The sequence below is a fragment of the Uranotaenia lowii genome, chromosome 2, assembly GCF_029784155.1.
Source record: "Uranotaenia lowii strain MFRU-FL chromosome 2, ASM2978415v1, whole genome shotgun sequence".
Classification (NCBI taxonomy): Eukaryota; Metazoa; Arthropoda; class Insecta; order Diptera; family Culicidae; genus Uranotaenia; species Uranotaenia lowii.
This window is the reverse complement of record NC_073692.1, coordinates 362,172,832-362,194,839: the sequence shown is the minus strand read 5'-3', so window position 1 is coordinate 362,194,839 and position 22,008 is coordinate 362,172,832. Positions and strand designations below refer to the sequence as shown.

General features: G+C 37.3%; 1 long non-coding RNA gene across 3 annotated transcripts; it reads right to left on the bottom strand.

Annotated features, from left to right (window-relative positions):
- Nucleotides 1–1,259: 1,259 nt before the first annotated feature.
- On the bottom strand, nucleotides 1,260–20,508 carry LOC129746875 (uncharacterized). Of its 3 annotated transcripts, none has more exons than XR_008737391.1 (4): nucleotides 19,867–20,508; nucleotides 9,346–10,130; nucleotides 1,585–1,829; nucleotides 1,260–1,479 (listed from the first exon to the last, which is right to left on the bottom strand). It is a non-coding gene; the product is annotated as an uncharacterized LOC129746875 (long non-coding RNA). The 3 variants fall into 3 exon arrangements; XR_008737392.1 differs by having other exon boundaries at nucleotides 20,029–20,508; XR_008737393.1 differs by having other exon boundaries at nucleotides 20,317–20,508.
- Between the last annotated feature and the right edge of the window lie 1,500 nt (nucleotides 20,509–22,008).

Genomic DNA, 22,008 nt, shown 5'->3' with positions numbered 1-22,008 from the left:
GACGTAAACGCCGATAAGTGCAAGTGCATCAGCTTTTTTAGAACCAGAGACTCTTTGGTCTTCGATTACGCTTTTGGTGGCACTCCGCTCGAAAGAGTTGTCACAATTAAGGATCTTGGAGTAACTTTTGATCAGAAACTCTCGTTTAATCAGCATATCGCAACAACAACAGCTAAAGTCTTCGCTTTGTTTGGATTCCTGCGACGAAATACTTTGAGCTTTGAGGACCCATACGCTCTCAAGACAGTGTTCTGCTCTTTGGTGCGAAGTGTCTTGGAGTATGCGGCACCAGTTTGGTCACCCTACCACTCTGTCCATATCGAACGAATCGAACGAATTCAGAGAAAATTTATTCGTTATGCGTTGCGTCAACTGCCCTTGCGAGACCCTGTAAGGCTACCAACCTACCCCCAAAGGTGTGCTCTTTTGTCTATACCGTCCCTAGGCCAAAGAAGAACATATTTGCAGCGATATCCTGACAAACTCTATAGACTGTCCACAATTGCTCCAAAGCTTGAGTTTGCACGCCCCAGCCCGCCGTTTGCGTAGCCAAACCACCTATTGGCTACCTAGAAGCAAAACAGTTTTTGGACAAAACCACCCGCTTAATCGATGTTGTCAAGTCTTCAACGATGTTCACACTTGTTTGACTTCAATGTATCCAAATCAATGTTTAAATGTGCAATCCGTAACGTTCCCAAGCTTTAACATCCCGAATACGAAAATATTGTAACGAAACCGTTCCTGTAGTAGTTATAAAACGATTTGAGATAGTGTAAAAAAACGTTTTGAAAATGATACCTGAAACCATAAAAAACATTGCACTTATCTTGAATTTCAAAACGACGGTCTGTTGAATATGGCGTTAAGTTATGTTACTGTTTAAAACTGTTAAAACCTTTATATGGAGACACTGTTCTAGGAACAGTTAGGGTATGGTTTATAAAACGCTTATGAATAACGTTTTCAGGGCATTGAACTGTTTCTAGAATGAACACATGTAGGCATATTTTAAACGATCTATCAAAGCGTTAATCGAACTGTTATGGAAATCGGAATTATTATTGTACGAATCGTTTGTACTTAGATTACTGTTTTTTTAATGGTGTCTCATATAACGTAACCATTAAAAAAAACTATTAGATTATATCGTTGAACCGTTTAGGAACCGTAGTAATGGCGGACGCACCAAAAGCTGTGGCCAAAGAGATTTTTTTTTTTGGAGTTTTCGGATTTCACATAGTTATTTGATTTCATCATATATTTTATTTTTATATTTTAACTTACGTTCAATCCATTCAGAAACCTTTTTAATTCTTTGATTCAGCTTCATCCATTATTCAATGCGTGTATGAAGTGGGCTGAGACATTGGCCAATTGGTTCCGAAATCCACACTGCAGAGCCATAGTTATACAAGCGAGGTAGTCCCCACGGTCGGGGAACTCGGGCTGCACAGAAAAATGCTTCATTCGGCGACACTAAATAAAATGAAGAACGAAACAGTTAGAAACATGTTGGAAATTAGAAAACGAAAAATTGTGCTACCAAGCAACAAGTGAAACGGAAACAAAAAACTTACTCACCTGAAATATTATGCATCTCTTTGTCTAAGTTGCAGAGTCCAGCCCACGGTGCGCCGGCTTCCTGGTCCATTGCGGGAGATCAACAGAAGTTTCGCACGAATTTTTGATAACAGCATCAAAAATTCGTACGAGATTTCTGTTTATTTTATTTTTCTTTTTTTTCTTCTTCTCAGCAGTCATGACAGCAGCTACCAAAGGTGCCAGTTGTCCTGATAAATCGGGATTTGTCCTGATATTCGGAGGGGCTATGAAGAAAACAAAAATTCCCGTTTCAAGTTTTTAGTTAAGAAACCCGCAGGAAGAAGAAAAATGAAATGAGTGAAACACGTATAGAGGCAACATGGCGTCTTCATTGCAAAAATTTCAACCAGAGCCAATTTTTTGATAATCCTTAAAATCATTCTGCGGCTCGGGAATGTCAATCAAAAGAATCTTTTGTAACATTGATAAATTATAGTTTGGCACAAAATACAGAGTTTTCAGTATAATCCTTAAAATTAAAATTGATTCTGAATCTTCAGTATGACAACAACAGATGCGCTTGGTAATCAAAATATTACCCTATATTGATGCTGTTTTGGGTTGAAGTGTTTAATTCCGGGAACCACACTGAAGTTTGGTACGGTGCGTTTGTTAGTGATTTGACAGATGTTTCAGTCCTCTGTCGGAAGACCGTACTGAAAGGTGGTTTTGAAAATATACTGAATAGTCCTGATATTCAAAAAAATATCGAAATGAGTATCGAATTTATAGTAGAATTATCAGAATAACGAATAAATCTGTAATAAAATAATTTAATCGATAATAATGCTCGGTTGAAGTTATATTTAAATGGTGTTTTACACATATTAAAGTCAGCTACGATTCTACTCGCCTCAATGTATAAATAAAGGCGTCTACAGTGGTATTTTGCCTTTATTTATGTAATTCAAGCATAATTTATTGTTCCCTGAATAATTCTGATTTTTTCTTCATGCTGTTCTGATTTTAGAAAAAATCACCTGGCATCCCTTGATGTCATCCAGAAATTTGAGAAGTGTCAAAATTGTATGGACGTTAGCAGTAATCGTTCGAGATGATTTTTACGGTTAATGAAATACGTTCATATTCACATGAACGTTCATATTTCGTTCGTATCGTTTTCGAAGTAAAGTTTAAAATAATAGCTACGTTCACCGAAACAATCACTATTTCTAGAGCCGTAGGTGTATCGTATTGATTATTTAAGATATAGTTTTTTGGTATGCGGGATAATTTTAATTTAAACATGAGTTAATTTTAATATTCGGTCTGTATGTCAGCAGTCAAAGACTTAAATAAATAAATATATAAATACATATGAACGTTCATGTGAAAACGTGATGTTATCCGGAAAGGTGATGGAAGATATGAACGATATCCTTCAATTTTTCTTTAACACGTTCGTCGCCATGGGACCCATATTCGGGTGACGAGTGTAATTCCTGGGGGCCCCGTCATGTCAAAAACAGGTGACGCTCTCTTTAGACTGAATAATGGTCAGAAGAAAATACTTAAGAACGAAATGGTCACCAGACCTATGGAAGAGCTTCCAGTTGAAGACTAGTCTTCTAGCGTAGTGAAAATCCTTGAATTTCAATAAATTTTTCAGGCAGGATGTAGGAGGTTCGTTTGGCCAATAGAAAATCGTCAGATCCAAGTAAGGTATTCAGATTAAATGAAGGATTTCAAGTCGAAGAAAAGTTTTCAGGCCGAACAAATGTTTTGGGACCAAGAAAGATTTTTAAGAACAAGGAGAGTATCCGGCTGAAAATAAATGGCTTCAAATTTCGCATCCGGTAACAGCAGCAAACTTCTGCTGCCACGAGCAGAACCAAAACATTTTTTTTTTGCTTCCTCTTGCTATGTCCAATCCGCGATGCCAGGTAAATGTTTGGTGTTTTGTAGTTAGGAGAAAATGTATGGGCGTTTCCGAAAGCTCTCCGAAAGCTTCCTAACTAATCTAAACTTTTCTATAGTCCTATTTGCCGCTGGTAGTGTTCGTGATATTATGTTGGTTGTTTCACCAACACTTATCAGTTTTTGGACAATCAACCTCAAAAACGACCATGTGTGTCGACCAGCTTGCCGTTTTTGTACCGAGAGTTTTTGAGGTTAATTGACCCGTCTCATCTGTACACGCTCAACAAGTCTGCGTAAGAAATGTCAAAAACAACTCTATGGAGGACATGGTGTTGTCAGTGTTTGCTTAATCGAGAACAATGGATCATTGATTGCTGATGCTGATGATAAACGCGGTACAAATATTTACATCATCACACGGTTAAGCTAGACTACCCAAATTGGGTTCGTGGTAACACAAAAGAGTTGCCAGATATTCTGGGTAAGAGGTACGGGAATATGAGAATTGAAAAGTGACAAATCGCAATCGGTAATGGGTAGTTGTCGAACTTGACGAACAAATTTTAACAAAGATAACTCTACTCCACCACTGAAACATGCGTTTTCAACAAGTTATTAACCATAAAAATAGTTCGTTACTTTAACTTACAAAACCCAATGTCCTACAAATCGGGTGAGTGCGAATACGATTACTCAACACCATTTTCGAAATGCTGCTGCTAAAGCTCATTACTGTTAAAACTCAACCAACTGATGAATATCAACAGATGAATGGACGCCACTGACTGGGTCAGTATGTTTCGGACACACAATGACAATTGGCAGTTCAGTTATTTATTCCCACGCATTTGTCAACACGACTGTAATTCAGTATTCCCTGGACAGTTTGGTGGAACTAAAATAACCATAAAAGCCTTTTTATTTGCTGACTGGGCGAGCGTGCAAACGGTTTTTGTGATGGGAGAGAAAACGAATGGAAAAGCCATTGATCATATTACAAACTGGGCACATGACTGAACTGGAACTACTTCATAAAGCACCAACATTTGGACCGGACAGTCCCATCAACAGGTTTTTACTTAGCAAGAGGAATCATGCACATCGTCGGATGTTACTGACCGAGAATGATGTTCCCACAGCTGTAAGAGCTCCGGAATAGTCCGATTGGGTATGAAAAAAAAGTACCGCCCATATTGTCGGAGCATCATTTCAAGCTGATGTGTTCAAAATCAATCCGTTGAAGTTATTAAGTTTACCCCGTTTTTAGCCTCTCACGGTGTGGTTCGAAATCAGCGATGCATTGTGGAACGAGCGAAAGGCCATTCGGATCTAATCGAAAGCCCCGGTTCCGTAGAATGATTCTTCGCTTCCCGTCTCTCTTGATGGTAACCGCGGATCGAAATTGCATTGCAGACGGACCGTTCTTTCGGAAGAAAAGGAAAATAAGTTGTCGGATGCTAGAGAATCATTAATGAAAAAAAAAACTAGAAACACTTGTTTGCGGCTTTCTTGGGAGGGGCTGTGCACCGATATGCTTGAGCCGGATCGAGAATCCACCACCGGAAGATATAATCATTAGGTTTTCCTGTTGTTTTTAAAGAGAACAACTTTTCTTCTAGTTATTCCTATTAAAGTATGTTATTAAAGTTTCTTTTCAGATATTCGTTTAGGAAACTAATCTCGTAAAAAAAACAAGAAATTAGTAGAATAAAACTGCAACCTGTCTTTAACATAAAATTTACGGGTTGACGAAATTTATGGGTTGACAAAATTTACGGGTTGACGAAATTTACGGGTCATTTTTGACGGAATCACAATTTTGAGAAGCGTTGTGCCAATCTTAGTTGCAATATTTTAACTAAAGTTTTGAATGTATCATCATGAAAATTCTGCGAGAAGATCTCCTAGCTCTCATGAGGTCCTTATATTTGACTTTTTCACAAAGCTTGTGCAGAATAACATTCGAATTTAAAAATAGTACAAAAAAACTGTTTTATACACAGCAAGAATTATTTCCTGTAAAATTACGCAAATGTCCTGTAACAAAAAGGAGCAGGACATTTTCCATAATTTTACAGGTCGAAAACATGATTACGTTACATTTAATTTATAATGTACATTTTTTTACAGGACATTTGCTGTAATAATAAATGAATCTTCGTTAATTTTCAAGGAAAACAATTTGAAATTACAGGTTTTGTTAATTACAGGTGATTTATTTTAAAGGTTGCAGTTTTCAGTGACACGTAATAGTCAAAATTGTTTTCTGTGTACAGGCTGAAGTCCTCTTTCGGCAAAAATAATTTTTATCAGTTTAACCATGTCTGATGGCCTAAGGGCCTACTCTAGACCTGAAGATCTTTTAAATGCCTGAAGAGCTTATTTAGGTGTAAAGACCTTCCTTAGACGTAAAGGCCTCCAACAAGACTTTTTTCGGTCAGAAAGACTTTTTCGGGCGAAAAGCCCTGAAGACTTTGTCTTGCTTCAAAACCTTTCCACATACATGGCAGGCTTTAAACCCTGCCTCTATCCTGAGGACTTCATTGGATTGACAAGCTTCTTTGGCCTGGAGACCTTCTCCCGTTTGAAGACCTTCAATAGGTCTAAAGATCTTCCTTTGGCCAACAGACTTCCATATGTTTTCTTCAGCCTGAAGATTTTTGCATGCCCTGAAGACCTTGCTTTTCCTAGAGCCTGAAGACCTTCCCTTGGCCTTTTGAGTTTCGTGCGGTTTGGCGAACAGCTGAGCTAGCTCTGTAGTCTTTTTTTTGGCCTGGATACCTTTGTGGGGCCTGGATGCCTTGCATGGTCTTGAAGAACTCAACTTTCTCTGATGACATACCTTGGATCGATAGTCTTTTCTTTATTCTGGAGATTTTCATCTACAAGGGACGACATCTTCTGCAGCCAATAGACAAACTTCTAATTCGGAAAGCTTCCTTCCCTTTGATAATATTTCTGCAGCTCGAGACCTTCTTGCTAAAGTAGTATCGGCAAAACGAATGTAAAAAGTTATGTTCATAATCAATTGGAAATGGCTCAAATAGTCCTTAAGAGAAATTGGAAGCTGAACCAATCATACCTTTCTCTAGGCAGAAGACTTTCTTGGGACTCGATGGCCGAAAGATCACTGTTTGATCCGAAGACCTTCCTTTAGACCGAAGATTATCAGTGAGGAAATTTCGCGCTTTGAAGATCATTGATGTGCAATTTTTTTTATTTTCAGTTCTTTTAGCTCAAAGGCCTTAGGCCGCAATGACGTTCCAGCTTGAAGACTTTAAATTTAGAATCCTTTAGCTCACGGGGATCTTGAGAACTTCGACTTGAAAGTAACCGATAGTGCCTAGAAATGTATTTTGACCGCTTCTCTTGTACTTGTTTGATTGATTTCTCTTTGGTTTGATGACCTTTCTTCGTTCTTACCACAGACAAAGTTTTACTTTACCAGAAGTCCTTAACTTCACCAGAAGTCCTTAGAAACTTTTATCTAGCCAAAAAAAAATCCTACTTTAACAGAAAAGTTTTCTCCGGAAGGCCTCATCCTTTTAGTAAACTTCGAGCCTTTTGGTTTTAAAAACATCAGCTGGACAAACTTTGGGATCATAGAAATTTTGTTTTGAAAAAAGTCTTGGTCAAAGGTTTAAAGGACTTTCGGCTTGAAGAATGAACAACTTTGGACTTCAGATCCTTGTAAGGCCGCTACTGTTCTTGAAAACCGCTGAATTCGAAGACCTTTGAGTTGCAAGACCTTTTCACCTTCAAGAACTTTGGGCACTGATCACACTGACATGACACTTAGAACAAAAATTCAACCATTTTCTGTCTAATTTTTTTGTAGTCAAATTTTGCAGGTTCGCAATACCGACGGCAGGTGGCGAACCTGAAAAATGTGAAAAAAATGCCCTGTAAGAAAAATATACCTGTTTAGCCCGATTTTATCGTAGAAATTGCCTGTTTTTTTTTTTAAGTTGGTTGGCATTTCCAAACTGGGATAGCATTTCTTCAAATCCAGAAAACGAAATCGAGTGTCCAGTCAGTATGGTCAGTGCTTTGGGTTTGAAGACATATGCCCTTGAATTACTACGGTGTTGAAGACCTGTGTGCTACAAATTTTTGAGCCTAAAGACCTTTGAACTTTGAAATCTCTAAAGACTGTTCCGATAATTATTAATACACTATAACCGCCATTTCAAAAATCGTATAGCGCTTAACTAAATTTTGGCTGCGTACTGTTGTTTACATCCAAGTGAAGTAGACGTTGTCCTTTTTTGTCGTTTTTCGCGAAGAATTCTGAAAATGTGTGGCTTTACTCCCGAGCAAAGAAAACGGATTGTGCACAAATGGGGCACTGTGAGTGGTCTTTCAATTAGAAAACTAGATAAGGAAGAAGGTGTGAGTGTCGGAGCAGCTTGAACTGCGTTAATCTTGTGTAGAGTTTGGGAACTATAAATTATAACTTTAAGAGTTTTAAACTCGATGACAGTCTGACTTGGGATTTTGGGATTGAACTTGCATACGGACTTGACGAAATTTGAGTGTGAAAATGTTTGACCTTGCGAAACTATGGCTTTTAAGACTTGTGCTTGTGCTTAAAGATTTTGGATGGCTATGGTAATCGAAATTTCTACAAAAATTGCCTTATTTTGAAGCTAACGGACAGCAGAATCTGAATTTCTTTATGAAAACTTCGCTTCTTGGATCCGCTTGTTGCTATTTTGGTCAAAATCTTGCCTATCCGGGCTTTAAGGCTTGAATGTCTACGATCTTGGAGAGGTTCAAACAACCTTGAAAAACATTCGGCATGAAGACTTCCGGCAGGACTAATTTCTGGATTGATTGCTTTAAGCCTAAATGGCTTGTAAACTTGAAGATTTTTGGGGCTTTGAAACCTTTTGAAATTTTTTTTAATCTCCAACACCTTGAGCATGAGAATCTTTGTACTTGAAAACATTTGAGATTGGTATGTTTTGGGTTTGATGACCTTTGGCTTAGTAAATTTCGATGTATATTGAAAATAACTTATCTTGAAGAATTTTGAATGTGAAACTTTGCAATTTTTGAAATAATTTCTGAAATTTCTGCAGTTTTTGTAATTTTTGCAGTTTTTTGTAATTTTTGTAATTTTTGTGATTTTTGTAATTCATGTAATTTTTATATTTATTGTAATTTCTGGTATTTTTGTTATTCATGTTATTTCAGTTACATTTCTTATCATAAATTGTTTTAAGGCATTTTTGTCATTTTTGTCATTTTTATCATTTTTATCATTTTTATCAGTTTTATCATTTTTATCAGTTTTATCATTTTTAGCATTTTTATTATTTTTGACATGTGTATCATTATTATCATTTTTATCATTTTTTCATCTTTTATCGCTTTTGTCATTATTGTCATTTTTATCTTTTTTGTCATTTTTATCATTATTTGTCTCTTTTGTCATTTTTGTTTTTTATGATATTATTCTGAGGAATTTTTTTATGTTATGGTATTGCGTCACGGTCTGATAAGCGTCTTACCAGTCGTGATTTAATTCTTTGTTGGACAATACTGAAAGTTTTTCCGCTTGCTCTACCAAAAACACGATAGAGAATTTCCAGTGCAGGTTCATAACTTACGAAAGTGCAAAAAGTTTTATGAATCATGTGTGTAAGAGAACTCTTGGGATTTCCCTGTAAGTATGTGACAATCGTGTATGAACTGTTCTTATAGAAGGGGCAGCTTAAATTGTCTGTGGAATAAGTTCAACTGTAAGTACATTTACCGTTTTTTTTGCGATATGGCTCGTTTTAGCAAGAAAATGCTATCGAGAGATAGTAATGGTAACGACTGAAATGGGCCCAACTCCTCGATATGGTGAACCAGGGAAAAATAGATACTTACGTTGATTGTAAACTCGATCGAGATCTTTCCAAACACTTCAAAACGAAGTTCTACAGCAAAGCGAGACTGAAGAAAAGTTTTGTTCTGTCTTTACAGCTCACTGGCTTGATGCGATGATTCAACTTCTTCTTCGGGTACGAAACGCCTCTCAAGAGCAGCTGCCACACCTCAGCCCCTTTTCGTAAAACTTGTGGAAATGAATCTTCCAAAGATGGTGCAGCCAAGATTGAAACCAGCCAAGGTAGAATAACTACACAACACCCAGAGGTAAAGAGAGCACAAATCTGGTACAGCAATTGAGGGAAGAAACCTTTTTTTGGCTCTGATCCACTCTTACACTTCGAAGAACTCTTGAAGCAAGACAGCCGGCTTAAATGTATTCACACCGGAACAGCAGAACAAGAAATATGAATCCGTCTTTGGGATTGTTACTTCAGAGATGTACACACAACAGGAAGCAAACCCTCCAGAGGTATTCCTCAAGTTGTTCTTCTCTGCAATCGGCTTTCGACACACTTTCTACGGTAATTTAACTTTGCCGTTTTCCTCTGGCGAGCCCAACTTTTTTTTATTGCAATTCAGCACAATTAATCTATTTTAGCTACCTTTCCACAGCAAATTTATCGGACCCGTGCAATTCACAATTTTCGAATGAGAATATTTCAACCCAGGGGAAACCCTCCGGTGACCCTCTTTCTTCCCAAGTTAAACTTGAAATATTTGGCTTTCACCCTGTCTTCTCTATACTTGATACTGCTCACTCACTCAATGGGGCTTCCGGAAATCTGAAACGAAAAAGGAGGACAAATAGAAATTAATGTTATTTTGATTGCTATATCGATATCGGTTTTATGGGATAGGATAAGAACCCTGGAAGGCTGGAAAAAATCACATAAATTCGTTTAATATTTCGTAGCTTCAAATAATCAATAGTTGAGGGCAGCTAGAGGGAAGAAAATGTTCCGGGATAAGGCACGTATCGCTTTTTTATCTTAAGCGTGAACCACCTCCACTAAATGCCGGAAGGCAAATCCCCTTTGAGATAGAAGCTTTTGTATCTATCCTAGAACACGAAAAGATTCAACATAATCTAAGGAAAACAAATTCTGAAACGAAATTCAAAACGATATATTTTAAAGAAACTTGGAAATATCGAGAAGTATTTAAACTTTAAAATTCCAAAAATGTATTTTGGATAAAAAATTTAAGTTTAGAATTAAGATACAAATTCAGATTTTCGATTCAGAACTCAGACTCAGAACTCAGATTCAGAATTCAGATTCAGGATTCAGATTCAGAATTCAGATTTAGAATTCAGATTCAGAATTCAGATTCAGAATTCAGATTCAGAATTCAGATTCAGAATTCAGATTCAGAATTCAGATTTAGAATTCAGATTCAGAATTCAGATTCAGGATTCAGATTCAGAATTCAGATTCAGAATTCAGATTCAGAATTCAGAATTCAGATTCAGAATTCAGATTCAGAATTCAGATTCAGAATTCAGATTCAGAATTCAGATTCAGAATTCAGATTCAGAATTCAGATTCAGAATTCAGATTCAGAATTCAGATTCAGAATTCAGATTCAGAATTCAGATTCAGAATTCAGATTCAGAATTCAGATTCAGAATTCAGATTCAGAATTCAGATTCAGAATTCAGATTCAGAATTCAGATTCAGAATTCAGATTCAGAATTCAGATTCAGAATTCAGATTCAGAATTCAGATTCAGAATTCAGATTCAGAATTCAGATTCAGAATTCAGATTCAGAATTCAGATTCAGAATTCAGAATTCAGATTCAGAATTCAGATTCAGAATTCAGAATTCACCACCTATAAAGTTCGCCATCCAGACTTTTGCAGAAATTTTTCAAAATCTTCCAGACATTTCTGAAAAACAGTTGGCATCACTGCTTGTGAGTGACAGACGTGCCTGAATAAATCTCTGAATTGAGATTCATAAAAACGTCAATTCACGACAATGGCGTGGTTGATAGAATAAAGACAGCGAGCGCAGATTGTCAAGGCTGCTGCCATGAAAAATTTGTTTCTGATTTGGTCTCCGGTAGAAAGACGGATTGGCACAGAGAGCACAGATTTTAAAGGCTCTTGCTACGAACAAAATTGTTTCTGACACGGCCTCTGGAAAATGACGGATTGACTTAGGATGCGCATATTTTTAATGCTGCTTAATTAGGTTAGGAAGTGCAGATTTTAGAGGCTGCGGCTACTGATAGTTTGTTTTGGTTTGGCTTTCCGGTGAAAAAGGACGGAATTGGCTGAAGAAGCGCAGATTTTTAAGACTGCGGCTGGCGATTGTTTGTTTTGGTTTGGCCTTCCGGTGGATATAGACGGAATGACTTTAGGAACGCAGATTTTTAGGACTGTTGCGACTGATTGTTTGCTTCGATCAGGTGCTTTGATCTTGTCATCCGGTGGAAAAAGACAGAATTGACTAAGGAAGTGCAGATTTTTAAGCCTGCTTCTGCTGATTGTTTGTGTTGATTAGGCCTTCCGGTGGAAAATGCTAGAATTGACTTAGGAAGCGCAGATTTTGAAGGCTGCTGCTGCTGATTGTTTGCTATGATTTGGTCTTCCGGTAGAAAAAAAAGACGGAATTTTCTTAGGAATCGCGGATTTTTAAGGCTAATGCTGCTGATTGCCAATGGAAAATAAAATTTAATATTTGAGAAAAACAAAAAATCAGCACATAAAAGATTCTATTGAGATTAGAGATGAGAAGGAACATTAAGGATATGCTGAAATTTGATAAAATTTGTAAAATAAAGAATATAGATGAGGAATATGGAATAAAAATTAAGGATATTTGGTAAATGAAATTCATATTCTGAATCAAGAATTGAGAGTAGGAATCACAATTCAGAATTCAATTCCAATGTTCATGATGGTGCAAATCACACACTTTAGGAAGATTTATTATATTGAATAACGCTTTTCCCCAGTCCTTCCTCACTGTAGAAGGTACTCCGGTACCAGGAAAAAAAATTGATAACACTCCAAAAACGCGACAGGGGTCTCCTCACCAGGACAGAGCTGGGAAAACTTTCTGGCATTTGGTTTTAATTTATGACTCAACGTACGATGCCCAAAGCATACGGTTTCGTGCTCCAGTTTCCGAAATAGCAGCACTTTCCGAAAGTCCTTCGGGGGTTTGCAAAATGAGTTCCCATTTTCGGGATGTCCTTCTACTGGTTGGCTGGCTGGCTGGCGAAGGAAATTTTCTGACATTTGCTCCATTTTCATCAGATGACGACAACGACGGTGACTTCATTCAGTTACACTACGGGTGCAAAGGATCTGACGTTTTTTCTTCCGTAGCTACTTTCTTTCGTTGTAACAAAGGACAATCAAGAAGAAAACGGGTCGAGAGCTCGAACACAAAGAAGAATTTTGGGAAGCTGAAATACTGCTACCCAGTCAGTATTGCCGTCATCAGGAGCAGACGGTGCGAAAAAAGGAAACCGAGAGGCCAACATTAGAAGCAGGAAAGGAGCCGCCTTTACGCATAGTTGACGATAATGGTGAACTGATAGGATCTGACGGGAGGGTGCGAAAATTGCAACTTGAAAACACGTGGCCGTGACATTATTGGGCTTGTTTTTCTTTTACTTTACTTTTGATCTTTGGTTGGGGAGGGGAGCAGAAGAATTTATAATGGTTTTTAAATATCTTCGCTTGATAAATTGAACAACATGTAGGTCAACGATGACAGTAATTTATTCATACTCTTAAATACATAATTGGTTATTTATTGAACATTTCAACTATAGTCGGGGGATATTTGAGGCCCTCAGAGCCAAAGAGAAATAAATGCAAAAATTGCCATACGACTTTTCATAATTCTTACTATATTTGGTGATTTTTTTCAGATTCTTAGGATTTTCTTTACAAACTTTTACATTCGAAAGAAAAAAAAATGTACAAATTCTCGAGAAATGTTAAAATGGTCAAGCACAACAACGTATGTAGAAGCGTGATTTCTCGCAATAAGCTTTTAAAAAATTTTCCAAGACTTGGGAACCACAGATGAACAGATGTACAAGCTAAACCTTGAAAAATTTGTAAATTCCCAACGACCGTTTTGAATCAATTTCATGTTTTTATTTGGTTGAGCCACCATAAGTCTCCGAGATGACTCCGGAGAGAACTGTCAAAATGTAAACAAATCACAATAACAAAAATCAAGTTTTGAAGGGATTGTATTACTACTTGAGGATTTTCGAGCAAATCGATGTTGAAATTTTGTAACTCATTTGTGATATTGCCTTATTTTTTACTAAAAACTCTTTTGCTTTCATTAATTTTGTACTATAGATAGTGAACCTTCATATAAGAGAAGTGACATCTGATCCCTCTTAAAATAAAATGTCTGGCCGCATCGCCGAAAGCTTAGACAAAAAAAACCCTCAGCACTGTTTTGTTGCTCAATGTTCAAGCTCCAAAGTGAACGCTCAGTAAATCCAACAAAACAATATTGAATTTGAGGCCCGGTGGATCGCGATAAACGGTATGAATGACTTGAATTTTGTTAGTTTTCTAACTACGAACACGAACCACCAGCAGAACTGCCAACTGTTTTTCGAAAAAGTCTGGAAGATTTTGAAAAAATGTCTGGAAATGTCTGAAGAAGTCAGGATAGCTTGCTTTTGGGAAAGTGGTGACCTTTTTTTAACATATATCTTTTGAAGAATTTGCCATTATTCATAGCTTTCAGCCACTGCATTCAAAATTCATAAATTCTAATCATTTTATGCCATATTATACCATGACCGTTTTGAATTTTCAAAGTTTCTTAGTACAATTTATGTCCTTAGGGGGCATCCATAAATTACGTAACGCTCCTAGGGGGGGGAGGGAGTAAGCTCGAGCGTTACGAATTGTGACATAGGGGAGGGGAGGAGGTATGCTCATCGTTACGTAACGATTTTTTCCTTAAAAATTTTAGTTTAATTGCAGCTTTTTAGATGTCATGCAATTTTTGCAGAATAATAGCAATCCAAAATCAGCTTAAAATTTGAGGCTTCAACAAGATTGAAAATGGTTTATAACCTTTCCTCTTTAAAAATTCTGAGATAGACTCCATAAAATATGCGTTGGAAATCCGTGAAACAACCGTTGGAAAGCCAAATATTAGGTACATTTACCTCCAAGAACTCAATCCAATCTTAAAACGGAATTTTTACTATATTTTCTCAATTGATTTAAAAAATGCAATTTTGGTTATTCCCATGAATATTACTAAGTGGAGTATTTTTTGCATAACAAGTTAAGCTCCTGGAACAAAACAAGGTAGATCATCAGTTAACACGCACAGAGCAACTAGTAATAAGACAAATAATTTATTTTATCAGAGAGTTATCATCAATGAGTACTAAGAAGCGATTTGGATAGATATAAATTCCGTTTTTAAGAACGTTAAAAACATTTAGGTTAATATCTTTTTTTAATAAAAATCAGTATTTAAAACCATGAGAAGATGGGGGGGGGGTTATTGTCAGCGTTACGTAATTTTCATACGGGGGTACGTCGAAGCGTTACGATTTGTGACATATGGGGGGAGGGGGTCAAAAAAGTGATTTTTTGCGTTACGTAATTTATGGATGCCGCCTTAGTCAAAAGTCTGGAACTATCTGGACGAAATGTCAAAAGTCTGGAAGTCTGGAATCCTGAAAAAAATGTCTGGCAAAAGTCCAAAAAGTCTGGAAGATCCAGAAAAAGTCTGGAAGGTTGACATCACTGGCTGGAACCGTCTTGCTCTCTCAGTGCGGTACTCTCGCGTATTTTCTTTTTTGCTCTCAGATTGAAAACCGCTCAAGTCCGTAGATTTGACGAAATCGAAAAAATGTCCTGATTTCGGCAAAATAAAACTTGATGAATTTTTTCGATCATCCGTAGAAAATCCGTAGGAAATGCTGTAAACCCGTAGATTTCGAGCATCGATCCGTAACTCCGTAGAAATGCTTAAAATCCGTAGAACTACGGAGAAATCCGTAGATCTGGCAACGCTGGACTGAACAGTGACCGTTAAACATTACTACAGCTAGTTTCCAGGGGGTCAAAATTACATATTCTAGAACCACGGCATATAACATTTTAACATTCCCAAGTCAATACTCATGGTAAGTTGAGACAAGTGAAAGGGCTTTTTAAAGAATGCAAATCACTTCAAACTGAAACAAACATGTTTAAAACTGTACATAAATCAGATGTAAACTAAAAACTACAATTATTTTGAAAAGCTCTCCCAAAGTTCAAAACATTTTGCTACAGCTGACTCTCATTTTAATTCATTATCACGAATAAACGCTGCAGAAATTAAACATAACTTAATATTATTCGCTTCTATAGGACCAACATAATTAAGACAAACAACATAAATATATTTTAACGTCCCTTAACAAACTTTGCAATAAATTACTTGAAAACGATTAAGAAGTTTTTTAAAATTCAAACAAAAATATACAAACAAAATACCAAAAATGACAATTAAAAACTAAAGTATGATGTAGATTAAGCTTGCCAGATTATCCGGATATCAAATACAAAATTTGGGAAAAGTTCGGTCCTGGCCGGTTGCCTGAAATTTGTTGAAAAACCCGGATTTTGCCCGGATTTCTTCACCCCATTTGCCAAATCGAACAAAAAAAAAATTTGTGTTGAAATTTTTCTGTTTATTTATTCGTCCAAAACGGATTTTTTTCAGAGAGTTTTATTAAAAAAAATCAAGAGAAGTTGTTCGAAAGCCTGAAGTTCGCTTAAAAATCTGTTAATTAGTTTTGATGAAATAAAAATTAAAAATTTAATTTTAGTTAAATGTCCGAAATTTGCCAAATCTTGAGAAAAGACGAAATAAAAAAAATCGCATATATACATTATAAACAAATCAAAAATAGTGCCAAATGTGTCTGAAATATAAAAAAAAAGAAAATACGACTAAAAATTTTCAAAATTTGACGGAAAATAACGCTAATGACAATAACATTGGTTAATTTTGAGAAACCAAAATAATAAAAAGACAAGAAAAAAAACCGTTCAATTTTGGCATGGTTCAATTTTGCAACACAAAGTATTATATTTTCTATATTTTTTTTTCTATATATTCATTATATTTTCTAAAAATTATGATTCGTTATCGGATTTTAATAAATGAGAGGAATTATGAGCCACTAAATCAGAACTAATCATTTATCCCTCCCCGAGCAACCAAAAGTCCCATAAAACAGGTACGAAAAGGTTTACGCAGCACGAACATTGATCTGAAGTACGTTCTTTGCAGCTCAAAATTTAAGCTCTTATTGATACATTCAAGTTCCAAAACAAGTCTAAATGACCTGCTATTCGGCTTCCAGAGGCCTTTTATTTCAGGTTCCAAAAAAGTTGAAAAATGAGCAAGAAATTCTCTCTCCATCTCCAATTTCACCCTAGGCATCAGTACATATAACCTTTTCTTGGTTATTTACTATGCTAAGATCATGGTGCCTCCATGATGCCTGGCGTCGGGTTCCAAACTCGACAAATTGCGGTTCTTCGAGAATTGTTCAATTTGCTGCTCGATTGCTCCTTTCTTTCACTTCCCACATATATCGCATCACTCAAGTAATCAAATGACTTATTGAAAAAAAAATTTGCTCGGCTTTGTTGTTCTAGCTGAAACTAAAACTCGAAGTGGTGATATGATTTTGTAGCATTCCTGCTGGCGCACCCGCCCAACCAGAAAGCGAGCAAGCAAGGAAGAAAACACTTCAATGCACTTTTTGTGACTAGGTAAATCCCGTTTAGAGTACTTTTGTGCCCTTTTTGTAACTGAAGTCTCTTGCAACGTGCATATAAAGCAGTTTTGTTACTTTCAAGTTCATTAATGAGTACATATAGTTCACTCATGGGACTTTAGCAAAATAAGTCACATACCACGTGCATATCAATCACTTTTGAAACTTTTAAGTTCATTAAGAGAGAAGGGGGCAGTTGTTTCTCTTTGTAAGCCAATATGTTACTTTCAAAGCCTTCTTTTAAGTGAATATGTGACTTTTAGTTGCTTGGGATGCTCTCTAGAGTTTCAAAATGACACTATTGAAAGTTTGAAAGTTTGTAACTTTTTCCTGGCACATTTAAAAACAATCTCCTGATACCCCAAAATGAATCACAAATACTTTTGTAATACTCGTCATAAAACCCAGATAAAAAAAATCACCTAATGAATTCTATAGTGTCAATTTGTCTTGTTTCTCGAACGCTTTGCACAAAGTTTATTATCTTGTAACGTTACTCAAATTTGTTACAAGTATGAAAATATTTTTATTATTTTTTTTTTTTGCTGTAAACTCAGGTGCAAGTTGAATGTTAGTGTAAATATAATCTAAATATTGCAAACCTTCAAAAATTTGACATCAATTCTGTGTACAGAATTTGATCAATCTAATGATTACAATTTCGCAAATCTAATTACGTCATCCTTCTAATCCCCTTGATTCTAACTTCAGTTTACTCATGCCCTAAATAGATGTTTTAAGCATTCGATAGCTCATATTTAAGGTGCATTTGGAGGTTTTCAAAACCATAAATGCTGTACAATTCTGTCGAGGAGCAAAAGAGATACAGCGGTTTTGGTAAAAAGTGAATAAAAAAAAATATTACGGGTAAAATAAAATGAGACGGATGACAATAAATGCATTCGGTGTTAGATTTTCGAGTCATGAATTGATCAGCACAAGGAAGAGCTGTGCCTCAATAATTTGGCTACGATTGAATGATTATTTGGTGGACACATCAAGTAACATTATGATAAAAGATGTTCTGTACTATGCCTCTCCTATGGCGACCGTCAAAACTTTAATGAACGATTTTCAGTTTCAGGTTTATTCACAGAGGGTAACTGAATTCACACAAATTAACAAAACATTTCAAACATGCATCAACCAAACTGCATATGTCAAATCCTGCCCTCAGAAATCAATTTTGCTCCTGTTCAACAAAGAAACAGTAGGAACGGTACATATTCTAAATTCACCGCTAATGAAATATGCAACAACCATGTACGCACGAACGTATGTACGGTACAAGAAACTCCACACCCATATCGCGTAATTAAATTTGAAGGTCAAATTCCGCCAATTTCGCACCCTTTTTGTCACACATCCCCATCCACATATGGACTGTGAGCAAACATACAGGACCTCACGGGGACAGCAACGCATACATAATGATTCACTCCCATTTTATGTTTTTTTATTCTTTTGTTTCGTTTCGGATTTCACAGACGACAGTGACAACAAGAGCATATAGCAAAAAGCAACACTGCCAGACTGTGCAAACACAGGTATGGGATATGTCAGCTATCCAGTCTGTCAGAGTCCGCCTGCCAGTATGCAACCGAGGCGGGCTGGATCAAATTAGGCAAAGGTGTGTGACATGGAACGACGACGACGACGACGGCGCGTTCCTCCTTGATCTTCTAGGATCACAAAAACGCGTCCCAAAAGTATGGGGAACTGAGCGATGATGAAGCCAACAACAGAAAAACACACAAAATTGCAAACATGGTATCGATTTTTTTTGCTCCTTCGCCAACCAACCATCGTAAACGGATTCGTGCGCCCGTTCCACGGAGCTGAGCTAGCAACAGCGTAGGGTAGTAAAAAGAAAAACATATCCACTAGAATACGCTCCCCAGGCCACTCCAGCCCCAATCAAAAGCACCCCAATCCGGCTACTTCCAGGGCACACTCACAAACACCGACCAACACTAACAACACCAGTCTACACTAATGTTTCCTAGTCCTATACCCAGGCCCAGCGGTAGTCCGGAACAAAACTAGGGGCCACAGATATCTCGTCAGGCGGAAGTCGAGGGGGTGACAAGCGCAAAAAACACACACATGTACACAACAATTCCTTCCAGGGCAGGCAGCAATCCCGACTCGGGTTTTCCACCCTCGCACCAATATTTGCCATTCTATTTCCTTCCGTTTTTCGGTGTGCCACCCACTCAACTCAACTCACACCGCCCATTGAAGGTTCCCGGCACACACAAATTTCACTTCCGTATCTCCTTACTGTTGCGGCACGAGTCCTGCTGCCTGAGCCCTGTTTTGCTTTGCTCCCTCGCTCGGTGTCGACCGACCAGACCCTGACCATAAACTTCGAGCGAGGAAAAGCAAACACGGCAGCGATGAATCCTCGTGATTGGTCCCTTTTTCGGTGGAACTTTGCCTCGTTCAACTTCACTATTTTTTAAGAAATTTATCCCATAAATTCAGTTGATTTTTTCTGAGATTGATTCCTTAAAATGTATGGAAGATATATCATTAAAAAGTCATCTCAAAACCCCTACTTTTTGAGACATTCTCTTTTTTTTCTGTGGCTTCCACACCTCAGCGATCGCTAACTATTCGCGTAAAATGCGCTCGATTACTCCCCCAAACGAAGATGGTCCAGGAAATTTCAAACCGGACTGAAGAAAAGGTAATAAAAACCAAAAAAAAAATGTTCCAAACCTACCAAAACGTTACGCTTCGCGAATCTTCCCGCCAGTTGCCGAAAATTGCATTCAACGCCCATACATTCGCGAAGCAGTCAGCCCAAAATCACCTTCTTGACAATATAAACGGGGACATAAGAGGCAAAGGATAGGAACAAGAAAAAAAAGCAAAATCCACACACTGGTTTCGCAATCCGATTTGGTTGTAATCCGCAGGTCGCTTCTCCAAATGCTTTACTGCTGCTCCGAAAAAAAAACGCTGTTATCCACTTTAAGCCATCCACTTCAGCTGCGACTCCAAATAAAAAATCACGCCTCACGTATCCCTTTCCAAACAAATCTTCTCACAAGGACCTTAATCCCACAACACAAAAGTCTCACTATTATCACTTCTGTTGCAGATTTCCATCAATCAAATACGGTAAAACCGCGAAAGAAGGCAAGCAGAACCAGAAAAAAAAACCGCTAACCGATTCTAATCCCCACTGTCGCTGATGATGCTGCTTCAGATGCTTCAGAAGAACAACTCACTCCAATCAGCCACAAACACCGGAACCAGATTCACTTGGATACACCACTGCACAATTGCATCACACTACCGTGTAGAACACACGCTTCGACTGCAGGATTAAACAGGGTACAAGAACTTCCGCGCGCTTCGAAGTCCCGTTCGAAACTGAATTCTGCTTTGCGTCCGCCTGAGACCGGGGCCGGGAAGATTAAACTGAAACTGAACCACAAATCGCACCACGCGAATGAAAGTACACGCGTATGGCGCTGTCTCTACGCCTGAAGCAGAAAACCGATCAACAGAACACGAGTCGCGCTTCGCGCTAAGCATCACCCGAAGTAATCCGATCTTAGGAGCTTTCGGTTGCGGGAGCTTTCCGAACCACTTTCGGAGCTTTTACGAGTGCATGCGCGTACCGTTCGGTACAGTGCGGCCAGGCTTACCGAATATGGGTTCGTTTGCAAAAATTTAAAAAAAAAACTGTTTTGAATATGATCACAAGCATTTAAAGTTCATATTTAGGGGGAAGTGTTGGGCGTATAGGGTTTAATACGCCTACGGCCGTTTGACGAAATGGCTGACATGACAACATATCTAAATAATCAATGCATTTTGAGGATGATACTGTTTGAACATAAGGCAGGAAAGAATTTTTTGAATTAACCAACTGAAAAAAAATTAAAAAGTTATACAAGGTTTTGACACCTTTTGATGTAATATTTTGATTTTTAAAAGTTACTAGCTGACCCGGTAAACTTCGTTTTACCTTCTTAAGTATAAATCGTAATAAATGTTTAATTTCATCTACACGTCCTTAACTGCATCGTGCTCGCGAATAGATTCTTATGGGAATCGTAACAAATAAAGTTGAATTTGTATTGGGACCACCTTCCATAAAAAGTGAGATCCTTGAAACTATTATACAAACCATCTCTGACCCAAATAACCCTCGGATACCAAATTTCACTTCATTCCGACCGACCATTCATACGTGATGTTGTTACAAAGAAAACGCCTCCATTTTTATATAAGATAGGAAAAAGAACTCAGAACAAAAACTAGGGTGGTTTTTGTTTCTTATTATTCAAATTTACTTAAAAAGTAAAACAAATTTAAGCTTTTATGAAGGTTTCACAATGATAAGAAAGTGAAAAAAAAGGTGTGTTTGTATTATTTTTGTAAAATGCCTCTATCCTCAAATGACAAGTTAAAAAGAATAAATATATGAATTTTATCTTTAAAACTTCGAATCTAAGCTCTTATTAATATCTTAAGAGCAGTCTTCACGGAGCAACCCATGTGCTATGTGCATACATGTTTGTACAATCTTACAATCTTATCATTATAAAACCCTTTTTCCACTGACAACAGTTTACGGAAGACAACGGTGTAGGTGCTGTCCAGAATCTTCATATATCCTAACTCAGAAAGATAGATGCTGTAAATTTGCTTGGACGATTGAACGTCATCCTGTAGTATCCATTTGTGAAGATCGAGTTGAACTATATTCTTGAAAATGCTATCGAATTGGTTCCACTTGCCTTACCGAGCAGAACAATCAGGTGACGAGAGTACGTAGCCAAATATTTTATAATTTAACTCTTCCAACAAGCAGATACCTACTTCAGACTTAAGTTATTCCATTTTTAGC